This window comes from Lepisosteus oculatus, chromosome 22, assembly GCF_040954835.1.
Source record: "Lepisosteus oculatus isolate fLepOcu1 chromosome 22, fLepOcu1.hap2, whole genome shotgun sequence".
Lineage (NCBI taxonomy): Eukaryota > Metazoa > Chordata > Actinopteri > Semionotiformes > Lepisosteidae > Lepisosteus > Lepisosteus oculatus.
In genome coordinates, this window is record NC_090717.1 from 12791944 (window position 1) to 12805087 (window position 13144).

Here is a 13144-nt window from a genome sequence, read left to right on the forward strand (position 1 = left end):
CTTAAAGGTTCTTTAATCATGGCTTATTTCATTCCTTTTTTCTGAACTTTGGCCCTGGCAGTCTCCTTAAAACTGCCAATATGTTAACACTTATAATTATGAAAATCTGTAAATTTCAGATAATTACTCCCCATGTTCATTTCCTATCTTATGGCTAGCATGAAAGAGATGAAATCAGATTCAAAAGGTAATGTATGTTGTCACAATGTTGTCGCTTCATTTCTACAGGGCACATTTTCTGTATGACTTATGTATATTTAATAATATTGAATCGATACACTTGAAGTGTTAAAAGCCAGTATTATAGTAAAAAAAGGGCTCAAAAATAATCATTTTAAAATAATCGATTATTGTACTTTAACATTCGTAAGTTATCAATTGAATTGTTTCATCTTCATTATAAGCCCAATGTGGTGATTTTGTCATGATTTGAAAACTGCTGACATTGGTTTCAGGAATATTTTCAGCCAGCATTGGAATAAAAGAAAGGTCACAAGTAAAAGAGACCCTTTTACACCATCTTTCTTTTTTGGTTGCTTGGACATTATTGATCCCTGAGGTTTAGGTGGTTAGGAATCTGGACATGTAACCGGAGGGGTAATAGTTTAAATCTTGTATTGGCTGCTTTGGACACTTGGTTTGTTAGTTACCTAATAAAGTGTTGATTGGTTGTTATGCATGACTACAGTATATGCTTATTACAAGCATATGCATTCAAAATGCTTAATTTGAAGTGTTTAAAATAAAGTGGTACTTTGCTAAGGTTGCTTTAGTAAAATTTCCAGATGGTAGAATTGTACGTATCCTTGAATTAAAGTGCTAATCAAATTGATTGATAATTAACTGATAAATGTTGATATATTTATAATTAAAAAGAATCCCAATTAAGACATCCATCCTATCCATTTCATCCAATTGAGTTCATTCTCAGACATATTTTTGTAACACTATATTCACTGTCACAAATTACAAATTGGACATAATTTAAAAAGCAGTTCACATCAATCTGCATTACCTCTTTTGAAACTGGAACACTGCAGGCATTTTTATTAAGTTAATGTAATGGGCATGGCAAGCTGATGGAGAGAGACGCGTCTTGCCAACAGACTGAAGAATCCAAGAGCTGGAGCCCAGTGAAGGTTTGGAGACAAGACGAGAGCTGACGGAGATTGCAGAAGCAAGGTTGGTTGGATGTTGGAGAGCAGATGCTGGTGGGAACTGCCGAAGCAGGACGAAGAGCAGTAGCAGAGGGGACTAATACTGCATAGTAGGGAAGTGCAGCTATCAGGGCTGATCCAGGCAGGGAGGCTGAGCTACCACACAGGGTTGCAGGCAGGAGGTTTTGGATGCCACGCAGATCAGCGTTTCTATGTCCTAGGCTTGATGGAATTAGCATCTGTTAATTGGAGGCAGAGACATGGGACAATTGACCCCAGCAAGTCCACACAGGCCCTGGAGGAGCTCAACTCCACGTAAAACTGCGTCTAGTTTCCAAGGAGACCAAGGGCTGTGAGCTCTGGCTCGCCCAGCCATAAAAGTCTAATTTCTGAAATCCACTTTTCTGGCATTGATGTAGCATCCGGCAGGAGCTCAGTGCTATTCACAAATTCTGCTGGATAAGACGTTGTGAAGATGAAGTCAGGGTGAATGTCATCACCTTGCTATAGTAATTTTTTGGAACATCAAGTAAAATCAAAGGTTTTGGGGGGAACCAAAATAGGTTCATTTTTATTTCCAGCTGTAAAATAACAGCTCACATTGAGTTTCACATTTAGGTAAATTATAAAATTATTTTGCTTTTTCAGTACTTTCCTCCTGAAAATATCCATAGAGGACGGGAGACCCAAAAACTAGGTGTCTCATAGGCCCCATCAGCCTGATGACCACTGCATTTTTACAGGATTTTCTTGCTGTGCTATGGATTTACTGGAGCTTTAACACTTACCAAATCTTGACTAGGTCAAGCAAACTAATATTTTTGACAGATGTTTCTTTTTCCTGCTTGGTCTGTCATTTGTATTATCCCACTCCTACAAAAAAAAATCACTTTTAACAGCCTGTCATCCCTAATCCCCAGACCACTCGACCTCTGACTGTTTGTATCAAGGTCACTAAGCATGGGACAGCTTTCAAACACACAGTCTGTGACTGCAAAGCCTACATGATATTTCATTCATCTTTATCTGGCGCTGTACAGAAAGATGTGTTCTCTTACCTCATCCCAGAGTCATACATTCCAGAACTTTTTTGTATCAGCTGTGCAGTTGCCTACTGCAGTTGTGCTTCACAGTCACAGCCTAAGCCTCACTCCATGATATTAATATCAGGGAGTCAGAGTGTGAGTTACTGTACTTGTCTTGGAAAATTGGTCTGATGAAGACAGAATCTCAAACAAAATCTATTTTCAGGTATAAATGAAAAAAACACAGAGCAGAATTCCTACTTCCAATTCAAGACAAAATATTATAAACTATAAAATGCTACTTGGAAGAAGAAACATGTAAACCCCTTCACCAATTTGTTAAACTATATAATCTTAAAAAGCTGACTGGAAGTCTTTTCGGAACAGCGAAAAGCATGTTCTCAATCTTGAAGTTTCAATTTAAGCCACAGTAATTTATCACCACTTAAAAATTGTGTTCATTTTATCGGCCAATTTAAGTGCAACACAATATCATCATTTCTGTTCTACAGATACTACACTGGTGTTATCCATTACTTGCATTCAGTAAGCTATGCATGACATGCTTTGTGTTATTGTGTAGAAGTTGGAACTTCCCAGCAATGACCAGAGACCCTGAATCTTGAACCCCAGTTGCCAACACCAAAGTGAATAGATAACCACAGACAAAAAAGAATAACACCCAGCTGAGACACTGGACTTTCCCACCTGAATGCCCTGAAGTCATTGTCTACTTAATTTGTTAATCTTATTTTTAAAACTAGCTGCAAAGTTTCATAACTTACTCTAATATGTTCTAATTTAAACCATGCTTTCTATAGTAATTGCATTAGCTGTTATAGCTTTTTTAATTTGTAAATGATATTTATAAATTTCCTGCATATGCAAGTAATATCATTCCAGGTACTGCCTTAAAAATATGTATTTGTAATTTTTTAATATATTTTTTATATTTGTCCAATTTGTCTAAAATTTGTATTCAATCTAGTAGACACAGGGCAAGGTTCCTCCCTTCAAACCTATACATATTAGTTAGATTTGTTTTCCTTTTACAAATCTTGATTATCACAGCTTAACATAGCATTGATGACTAAATACAAAAGTATTGGTATAAATAGTTGGTTCTTCTCTCATGATTTTAGGACAAGGGTCACCTTGAAATTTAAACAGCCATGCTGATCTCATGGCTGATTCAAATAACTTTTCAGTGTAATGATTGAATGTTTTGGCATTATTTTATTTGAATGATCATTCAAGATTGGCCGTGATGCACTTGAGTGACTTTGACTGTCTAAGCATAGAATCAACTCATTAATAAGAGAGTTGATGGGATTCCGGTGATGAGGTGATTTAATCTGTTCAATGCAAAACCTGGATAAAGGAGTCGCTACAGAACTCCACTTGTAGGGGCTGCATAGTTGCAACCCACCTGGGTAATAGCGACAGACTCAACACATGAAAACCAAAGACAATACACTTCCAGCAAAGAACAGCTGTCAGACGCCTATGGAACCCATGGCTTACAAAAAGCCAGGAGTTCACATCTGAAGGACTGGGATGAAAGCTTTTGAAGTCAAGCCCTGAGCAATCAGATTCTCTCAGCTATGCACACACATCTTACCACATGGAATGTCAGGATGTTACAGTGCATTCTGGGACTTAAGGGAATATCCTAAAGACTGAAGGAACCAAAGTTTTTTAGGCTTTTTAGACTACAAGGGGACCTGATACAAGTATTCAAAATCCTCAAAGGAATGCACAAAGAGAGTGAGCAGTGAAACAGGAACCAAAGGTCACAACTGAAAACTGCCTTGAGGTGCAATTAAAGCTGAGGACAAGAGGCACGTCTCTACCCAAAGGGCTACAGGAGTATGGAACAAGCTACCCAGCTATGTTGTTGAAGCCGACACAATGATTTTCTTTTCAAAAAACAACTGGAAGACCTCCTTGGATCAAGAAACTACTGACTATTAAATGAGCTATATGGGTCAAATGGCCACCTTTCGTTTGAAATTGTTGTTTTGTTTTTATGTGGGAAAAAAGCCAATGGTAGTTAACTTTACTGATTTCAAGAAGGCTTTTAATAGTGCTGATTGAGATTTAGTATGGAAAATATTGATGAATGATGACATTCTAATACAAAGTAAACAGTGTTGCAAGTTTCTAGGGTATTAAGCATGTGGTCAGAAATGGAGGACAAATAATGGATTGGCTCAAAATTGATACAGAATTATGATGAAGATGTGCATCAGATATGTATCTGCATTAATATTTATGCTAATAAATGGCTGTGTGAACAGAAAGGCTACAAATGAAATTCATCTACAACTGAAGTGGATAAACAGTGAGTGACTGATCTTGACTTTGCTAATGATATTGTGCATCTGGATACAAAATGGGAATGGATGGAAGAACTAAAAAGTCACATTAAAGATGCTGTTGCAAATGTATGTGTATTCAATCATGCTAAAAAAAATGGACGTGGTGGGTGGAGGGCTACGCCTAGTGTAGCATGACAGTGGGTGGTAAGAACATTGACATTTTGTCATAATTGTGGTAGCATAATTATGAACAGCAGCAGCTGCGATAAACAAATCTGAACAAGGCTGGGCAAAGCAACAGCTTATTTAATTGGATGACATATGAAAATATGTAACGTGTGCAATATAAAAATCAAAACCAGATTATATGAAACTGTTGTCTGACTTCATTACTCTGTGGAGCAGAGATGTGGCCAATGACAGTAGTCAACATACAAAATAGAAGCCACCCATCAAAGATGATTGAGAAATTAGTCCTGTAGTATGCATTGCATTATAACCACCTACTGCTGTTCTACAGGCACATGTAACTGGCATATATAATGCAGGGGCAAATGTTTCAGAACTTCGTTCCACTCATCCCTGCAAAGATGTTTTAAGCCTCAAACATGCCCACCCTGGCAGACTGCAGTTGTCATGGCAATCCTGTTCCATCTGCTTGTTCCTCTATCTGAGGCACACTGAGGAAGCAGGCAAGCACATTTTCTGCTAGATGACCTTCAGTGACTCCAGGCTGTCAGTTTCGTCGTGCCAGCTCTTGTGCTCTCCATCAATACAAATGCTTGCTTCTTCAGCAGGTCCTTCTTCAAAATCGTGAACACTGCATCTTGATGAGAACTTAAGAGCACTTTATACCGCCAACCGCCTCCTGCAAAATGTGGAAAATTTACAAAGCACCTCAGCAGTTTGTCTCCAGTCCTTCATTGGATACCATAACATCAGACAAAGTGGTTTGAGATCTCTTTGTAAGTCACAATGTTTTGAGTCTAGTCCCTGATACTATGTAGAAACACAGTCGGACAGTCGCTGCATTCTGCATTATGCTTGATGTCTGTCTCAGCTAGCCCATAAGTGAACTTTACAATCTCTTGTTTAAGGCTCATTATTCTGTGAAGGAACTGTTAGGGAATTTCATGGTCAAGTTGCTAAGATCACATTAGATCCTGATTTCTTTCAATGCTTTTCTTTTCACTAAAACATGACAGAAAGAAGGTCAGAAAGCATCAGGTCAACTTTGCTTATTGGCGTGTCCTTAAAGTTTACTGGTTTAAATGTGCAAAAGTCACTGCTAAGGTCTCACTGAAATTTCCTTTAACACCCCCTTGTTAAAGGATTTGTTTTCACAGGTTGTTGTAGCTTACTGTATGTCATGTGGTAACTACCAATTTGACCCTGTGTTTTTTTTTTAAACCATATGCATTGTAGAAATTGTATTTCCCTTAAGTTGATGTTGAGGGTGTAGTGGTAGTAGCATTGCACCACACACATTGGTCTCTGCTCCTGCTACTGTACATCCATTGACAGGAGTTGCATTTGTGGAGATTCTTTCCCATTAGCCTCATTCCTAGTTTAGAAATTGTTTGAGTTGTTTTTAGGTCAAATCAGGTATTAGATTTCAAATCAGGTATTTAACATCCAAGATATTAGATGTTTTAGGAAGAGCATCTGTGATCCTCTTGTCAAGCAATTCTTGACCACAAACAGGGGTATACACTACACATACTCAAAGGATCTCTGACATGTTCTCAGTGGGTGTAGGTTTTTCGTGATGGTCCATGCTCGGTTCTTCCTCCCGTGACTAGACATGTTACAGACCTTCAGTTTGGGTGGTAAGTAGTGTTGTGTCTTCAGAGCCAAGAATCCCTTCTACCTGACATCCCAAACGTCCGGTCACTTAGGTCAACTGCAGCTTTCTCAAAGCATGCAAGCTGTTAACCCACTTAAACGCAAATTTAAAATAAAACTTAAAAATTTAATTCATAGGAATATGAAACCTTAACTGGGTCACTTAACGCTTTACAATATCCTAAGTCTCATAACAGAGTTCCATGTGCGTTATTGCTAAGATACGGTTTCTTTTATATTGGAAATTGCCTCTGGTTTTCATTCCAGCTGAGTTTTTAATTACTGAGACTAATTAAAAATTGTAATTGAACTACTTGTTTGATTGAATTTTTTTTTCAGGAACTTCTGAAGCCATTATGAGCTAGCATAAACCCTATACAAATTTTTGCGAGTTACAAAACACTCTTAGAAGTTTGGAACTCAAGGAACTGGGGCCCATGTAGAACACAAGCTAATATTCTAGGAATGTCTAAGGCAGGTCTAATGCACCTGTATCTGAACATCAATAATTGTTCACATAGTGGAAGTTGTTTTTGACAGCTTTAGGGAAATTCATTTATTAAGAAAGCAGAGGAGAAAATAAACATAGAACCGTTAGTTAAAATACTTGGTCATACATCATGCACAGCAAGGCATTTATCAAACCAAGGACTGGGCTAGAAAACAGTTTAAAATAAACGCAAAGAGGTAGCTCAGAGACTCAGTAGTGACCAGCCTAGCTACAATGAAAACCAGCTACAGGAATGAAACCCGCATGTCATTTCAAGTCTTGCCAGAAAAAAGATGACATGTGAGAAGCACTTTTGAAGGCTTTGTGCAGTCGTGGAGCTATGGGGATAAAGAGTGTCACTACTGTTGATAACATTTTCTGTGAACCTGCTTTGATCTTGTGTCTTTCATGTGACTACATTTGAACGGGTAAAAGGAAAACCCTGCTCCTCTCTGCACTCCTGCCCCCGAGGAAGCCACTCTTGACTCTTGTTGTGTTGTCCTTACTCGTGCAGCCCACAGCTGTGCTTAAACCACAACAAGCCTGGATCGGGTGTTTACATACGAGAGGCCATTGTGTTATTGTAGTTTACTCTGTTATTCCCTATATCATCTTTAATTCGTTAAAAAATATTTTTGATTTAAAAAACTTTAAGGTGGTCTGTGAAAATAAATTATTTATGATGGCGAGAATCCAGTTTGAGTTTGAAAAATGGTATTCAGTCTCCTTTTTCAAATCTATATCTTGTATTGTTTGGCTACTGTGTGCTTTGCCTTTCTTTCTTTTTTGCTGAAGGCTTATCTTGACAAGAACTCATTATTATACAATCAAGCTATTTTCTCAGCCAATATTTGCCCTGTTAATAAGTATTTTAAGATAACCTAGATTCATTTGGTATTTTAGTTAAACTCAATTTTGTCGTATTAGAGAAAAAAAAATCAAAGTGTCACTCAAATACAAGCTAATGATTTAGAGGTGGTTGATTTTTTTTCTAGCCCTATCTCTCATCCAATTACAGTTTTTAATCTATATGTAGATAATGGTGACCAGAAAACCCTATCGAAATGTCAGGTGTGAGGAGGTTATTAGCTCATTTTTAATTTCTGTCCATCACTCTTTTGCCAGCTGCAGTGCCTGATAAATTAAGCAGCTTTGCATAACATTTATTGAAAGTAAGACTGCTAGTTTAAGTAAAGGAATGGACTGGAAAAATGCAGCCTTGGTGAATTACTTTAACTTCCACTATTACTGGCACTTAGGAAAAAATACAGTGAGGAATGGAACAGATATTGCCTGTCTTTTAAAACAGACAAAGAGAATGCAGAGCATTACAGATCATTCTTAATGAAATGACCTTTCACCTCTCTAGACGGTAGACAGAAAATCATTCTGGCTTCGAAATGCCGCTATGCCAAGTCTAATCAAGAGAAAAGCTTTTAACTGCCTTTGACAAAGATTCGTTTCACAACCTGTTAACTGTGAGTCACTGGTGCTTTGGAAATAATTAAATAATAAAACATACAACAGAGAGAATTCTTCCAAAAATATTAAAATTTATTTTTAAGAAAACCCTGTTAGCACCCATAGCACTTCAGTTTCTTCCTTCATTAAGAGCTTCATCCCTGCTCAGACCGTGGCAAGTTGTTGCTTCCTTCATTGGTTAACACCTGAACAAAATCAAACATATGACATCCAATTCATCACCTAGACACTTCTCAGGATTACACTGAATACATTTAGTGATGTTTTTCTTTAGTGTTGTAATACTGGAAAAAAACATTTTTTTGTATATATTATTGCCACAACACTATCATTGTTTTAAATGTCGATTGCCTTTGACTGGATATATCTGTCGCACAAAAAAGTTCAGTTTATGCAAGCTGCCAGGGGATGTTTCACTCAGAGGGTTTGTCAGACATTCAGTCATATTGAGCCTGTCAAGAGTTTATATGGTAGTTGCTGGACCAAGTCATACATGATATACTTAACATATGTTTGGGATCTATGCTTAGCAGAGAATTAGTAGTGAATTTCTGTTGATTCATTCCAAGGTGGGGGGATGTGAAGGCAATGATAAAGCTTTTGCTGGTGAAACCCTCAGATGTTTCCCTATAATATTCTTCATGAAGCTTGGGGATTTATGTAATTAAGGAAGGTTGTAGAAGGAAATATATAGTAATGGACCCAGAAGTTTAGATAATGCAGGGGAAAAGGTACAGATCACCATTATGAACATTGTACTGAATTGGCTCACTAAATTATAAGCTCCATGAGTATGTTGTATACTGGATGTATAATATAGAGTATACTGTATGCAATATGTATAATATTATCTTTAACATAGCAGCTTTTTGGAGTCAATCACTGGCTCTTTAAGGGCTGTACAAGTTTCACCAGCCCTGTGCTAGTTTGCAACTCCAAAGCTCAGAGACTTCCAATAGAGAAAGTCTGAGGCCATAAAAGAAGTGTACATTATCCAAAATGTCAGATCACCGGAGTCAACAAGCTCCGTTGATGTGTATGTGAAAGATGTAAGGTTGCCTACCTGAGCTATTGCCAGGTTGTTAACTGGAAAGTGTAAAACGTGCTGTTCTCTGTATATAAGCTATGATTTTCCACTCTCATATTTAAACTTACATATCTCCTGCGGCGGTGCTGGTAAGTAGGGTTTTCAAGAGACAGGTACGTCATCTCAGCTGTCTCAAGGCTGCTGTGAAAAAAACACTCTGCTAAATTTGTGTAACTGTTATAAATTTCCCACTCCATATTCATACTCCATACTCCAAAGCATTGCTGGACAGCGCTTACAGTCTGATCTTGTCAGATGATGTGTCTTTGGATTCTGAGCTTCTATCAGACGTCTGTAAAATACTGGAAAGTCACTCACTCCAGAGTGTTTGAATAAAGAATAAAGAACTGTTTCTTCTGAATTGAGATGGTGGGTTTTTAAGACAAAATGGCTGAAAAAGCAATCGAGAAATAACCTGCCATCATTTGACCAATTGATGAAAGACAATTAGCCTATGAATATTATACCGCATTCACAAGGTTTCCCCAAGGTGCTTAACAATGCAAGTGACGATACATTGTGTCAATACAGAACAGAAGAACGGAAAAAAAAAAGAAAAAAGAAAAAAAGATCCAATGGTAAATGGGAAATTATAAGAAAGAATCTGTTTAAAATATTTAAAAATACTTTAATTCATTTTTAATTAGTTAATTTAGTTGTCTCTGTAATATAAAAGCCACTCTCATTAACACTCTCTTAATTTCGAAATAGATGCAATGTGTTTTTTAAATATTTTTTTCCCAGTCTGGCTTCTCTAAAAGAGTTTCAAGTAATAAGGAAAAGTAGCTGAAAATCAAAAGACGTCCGTCCTTTAATGCAATATTATGAAGTTAATAAGCAACACGTTCACTTCTAAATCTAAAATGAAATGTCTGTCATTGTGATTTGAAAAGTCATAAATGCCTCTCATTGTGCTATTACATTTGTTCCATAATTGTGACTGTATGGGAAATTCTTAACAATATCAACTGCAAACAGTTCTTCTTACTCTGAAGGACATCATCCAAATGTGTAATTTCTACATAACAAGCATCTAAAATATCCACTGCCAAATGTATCTTTATGTATTATGTCAATGGAGTGGAATTTTAAGTACCATTTTGTACAGGTACTGAGCAGTTAGACTGGCTCTTTTTCAGCTTCAGGCAGGTGACCAGACATGCACAAGTCTCCCTGCTATACAGTGTTTGCACAGGAAAGCTGTAACACATGACTCATGTCACAGGGGTTTGCTGCTGAAAAGATTATGTCAGCCCAAAATGCTATGGCCGGAATTCAGCAGTGCTGAAATGCCCATTGGGATCACATGCTGAGAACAATGTCACTCTAACTGAAAACTTTTCTGTGCTCTGTGACCTCTACCACTTTGATAGTTGCAGGGAAAAGTGATATTGACACTATGATATGAGTTTTCATATTATAAATTATACAAAATAGCTATCACCCCCACCTCTTATTTGCCCCTACAGTATGTACATATTCATTTTGTGGCTTTTTAAGCCACCTTTTTTGCAACATTCCAGTGCAGACTAGATGCATTATTGATAAAATCGTTATGTGTCACAGTCTGCAACCTGTATCCTGCAGCCCCACCAATACAAAGGCAGATGAACCCCTCTGTCTGCACAGGCTATCAGATCCTCCGCAGTCACAAGTATGATCATGTATGTACCAGCACCCAACAATTACTCCTTTTATTCTACTAACCGGGAGCACTGTTCAGTATTGTTCTGATCCAAAACACATGGGCATTGAGCAGTACTTATGAGATGAGTCCTTAAATTTAGCTTTTAGAAAAACCGAAACACTCATAAACCCTTCCAAGGTTTCAAAAAACAGTTAATTGAATTTCAATTAATAGGTTTAATTACTAATTAAAAATCCTAAAGGACAGATAGCATGCAGGAGCGGAACAGGTGTACTTGGTTCAGAAGCTGTCCTAAGTTATGAAATCCCACAGGAATGGAAGTTGTCAAAGTGAAGGAGTATTGCACTTAAGCAGGTTTTGCTACAATTCAGGTAACTCTGTTTCAGATAAATGTTTTCCTACAAATGGGAATCCGGTGGTTGTGCAGATCAGAATTGTTTTAATATGCTTCCCTCACTCTGTGCTGTGTACACATTTGATTAATGAAATTAACCTGCACTGAGGAGAGTTTAGATATTTTGTACTAAGTACTTGCAAGAGCCTGTTTGCGAACAGTTTGTACTGCTTGCTAAACTGCTGGCACTGCTCCACCATACATCTCTGAGGGGAATAAATGCTCAGAAAGTGATGCTGAAATTGCTGAGTAAAAAGGAATTTCAATGTTCTAAAGCCCTACAATACGTAATGTCTTAGTTCTGCCTGCAGCTCTCAGTGATTAGAACCACTGGGTCTTGCCTTGACAAGTGGCCATAATAGCTTCTGTGATCTGTTTGCCAATATGACCTCATAAATTCTGGAAGCATGCTGTAGTTCAGGTTGTCAAACCCTCCCTTGAGTCACAGCTAGTTGTGCTTTATTTTAATTAACACAGTGAAATTTGTTAATTTCTTTCTCATGTTTCTGGTACAGTGTCAAAACCAGCTGACCTGGGAGCAGATCCCATTTAGATGCAGTGCTCATTGGTACACTGTAATCTCACAGGTGCCTGGCAAGAATCAAGGGCTGTTGTTTCATCATAACCCATTGATATCTAGGTCAAGCACAGTCCATACAACTTAAATAATATTAGCCTGACTATTTGGGGTCAACTCAGCCACAGCTGGGTAGTGACATTCTCTACATCTATAACATTGTCAGCAGTATGGTAGCAGAGGTTCTTGCAGCCTCAAGAGGGTCTTTGGCATGATATCTTGTCAGGTCTCAATGTAGGATTCTCTTCCACAAGGATTAAACACACCTCAAGACAAATACTTGCTGTGCCCAGGGAGTAGACCTCGAACAGACTGTGCTCTCGGAGATCTTGACATTATCTTGCATCTGGACGGGAGATTAGATCCTCAAGCCCTTAAAAATTCTCAGGTCTCAAGATGGATGATAGTGCTTGCTGATGATACTCCTGCTTTCAAAGTCCTGAAGCTTCTTTGGGATTCTGGACTCCTCATTCACCTCAGCCTCTATCCATCCAGATCTGTGGTTTCTCCTGTTTTGTAACAGATATGCATCCTCAGGACTGAACCCTGTGGTTAGACCACAGGTGACTGTGGTGCCTGGCTGCTTGCTTTCCTGTTTGGAAATAGTTTGGGTTTAGTTTCTCCAAGAGGTAATGACTGCATTTGATCTGTAAGGGAAAGCTAGGGTATCGTCATACTTCAATTCTCTTAAAAAATGCAATCATTACCCTTTAGAGTGGTTCCACTATTAGCCTCAGAGATGATATTGATGAGCTGCCACTCCAACTCATCACAAGAAGGGTTGGGTCATGTAGCAGAGTCCCAATGGATGAACTTCTTAAATGTATTCAGTGGATCAATGAATGGTTGCATTTCTTTTCAATGAACCAGGGTTATAACCTACCATTTTCATTTCAAACTCTTCTTACTAGCAAACTGGCAATACAGAACAAAGCTAATTGCCACTTTCATCTTTCATCCATTGATTTCTTGTGTTCTCTTTGGTAAAATACAAATGCATATTAGGCATAGCTGCAGTAGGTTTACAGTGAGCAATATTATATGTTCACAAAGAAATTGGTGGTTTTATGGACATTTCCCAAGCTTCTGCATAATGAGAAATACAATTCTCTTACTCT

At 37.9% G+C, this 13144-nt stretch overlaps 1 long non-coding RNA gene across 1 annotated transcript; it reads right to left on the minus strand.

Moving 5' to 3' along the window:
• Positions 1-8417: 8417 nt before the first annotated feature.
• Positions 8418-12375, minus strand: LOC107079772 (uncharacterized). The gene is made up of 3 exons (XR_001480682.2): positions 12307-12375; positions 9476-9548; positions 8418-8505 (listed from the first exon to the last, which is right to left on the minus strand). It is a non-coding gene; the product is annotated as an uncharacterized lncRNA (long non-coding RNA).
• Positions 12376-13144: the final 769 nt, after the last annotated feature.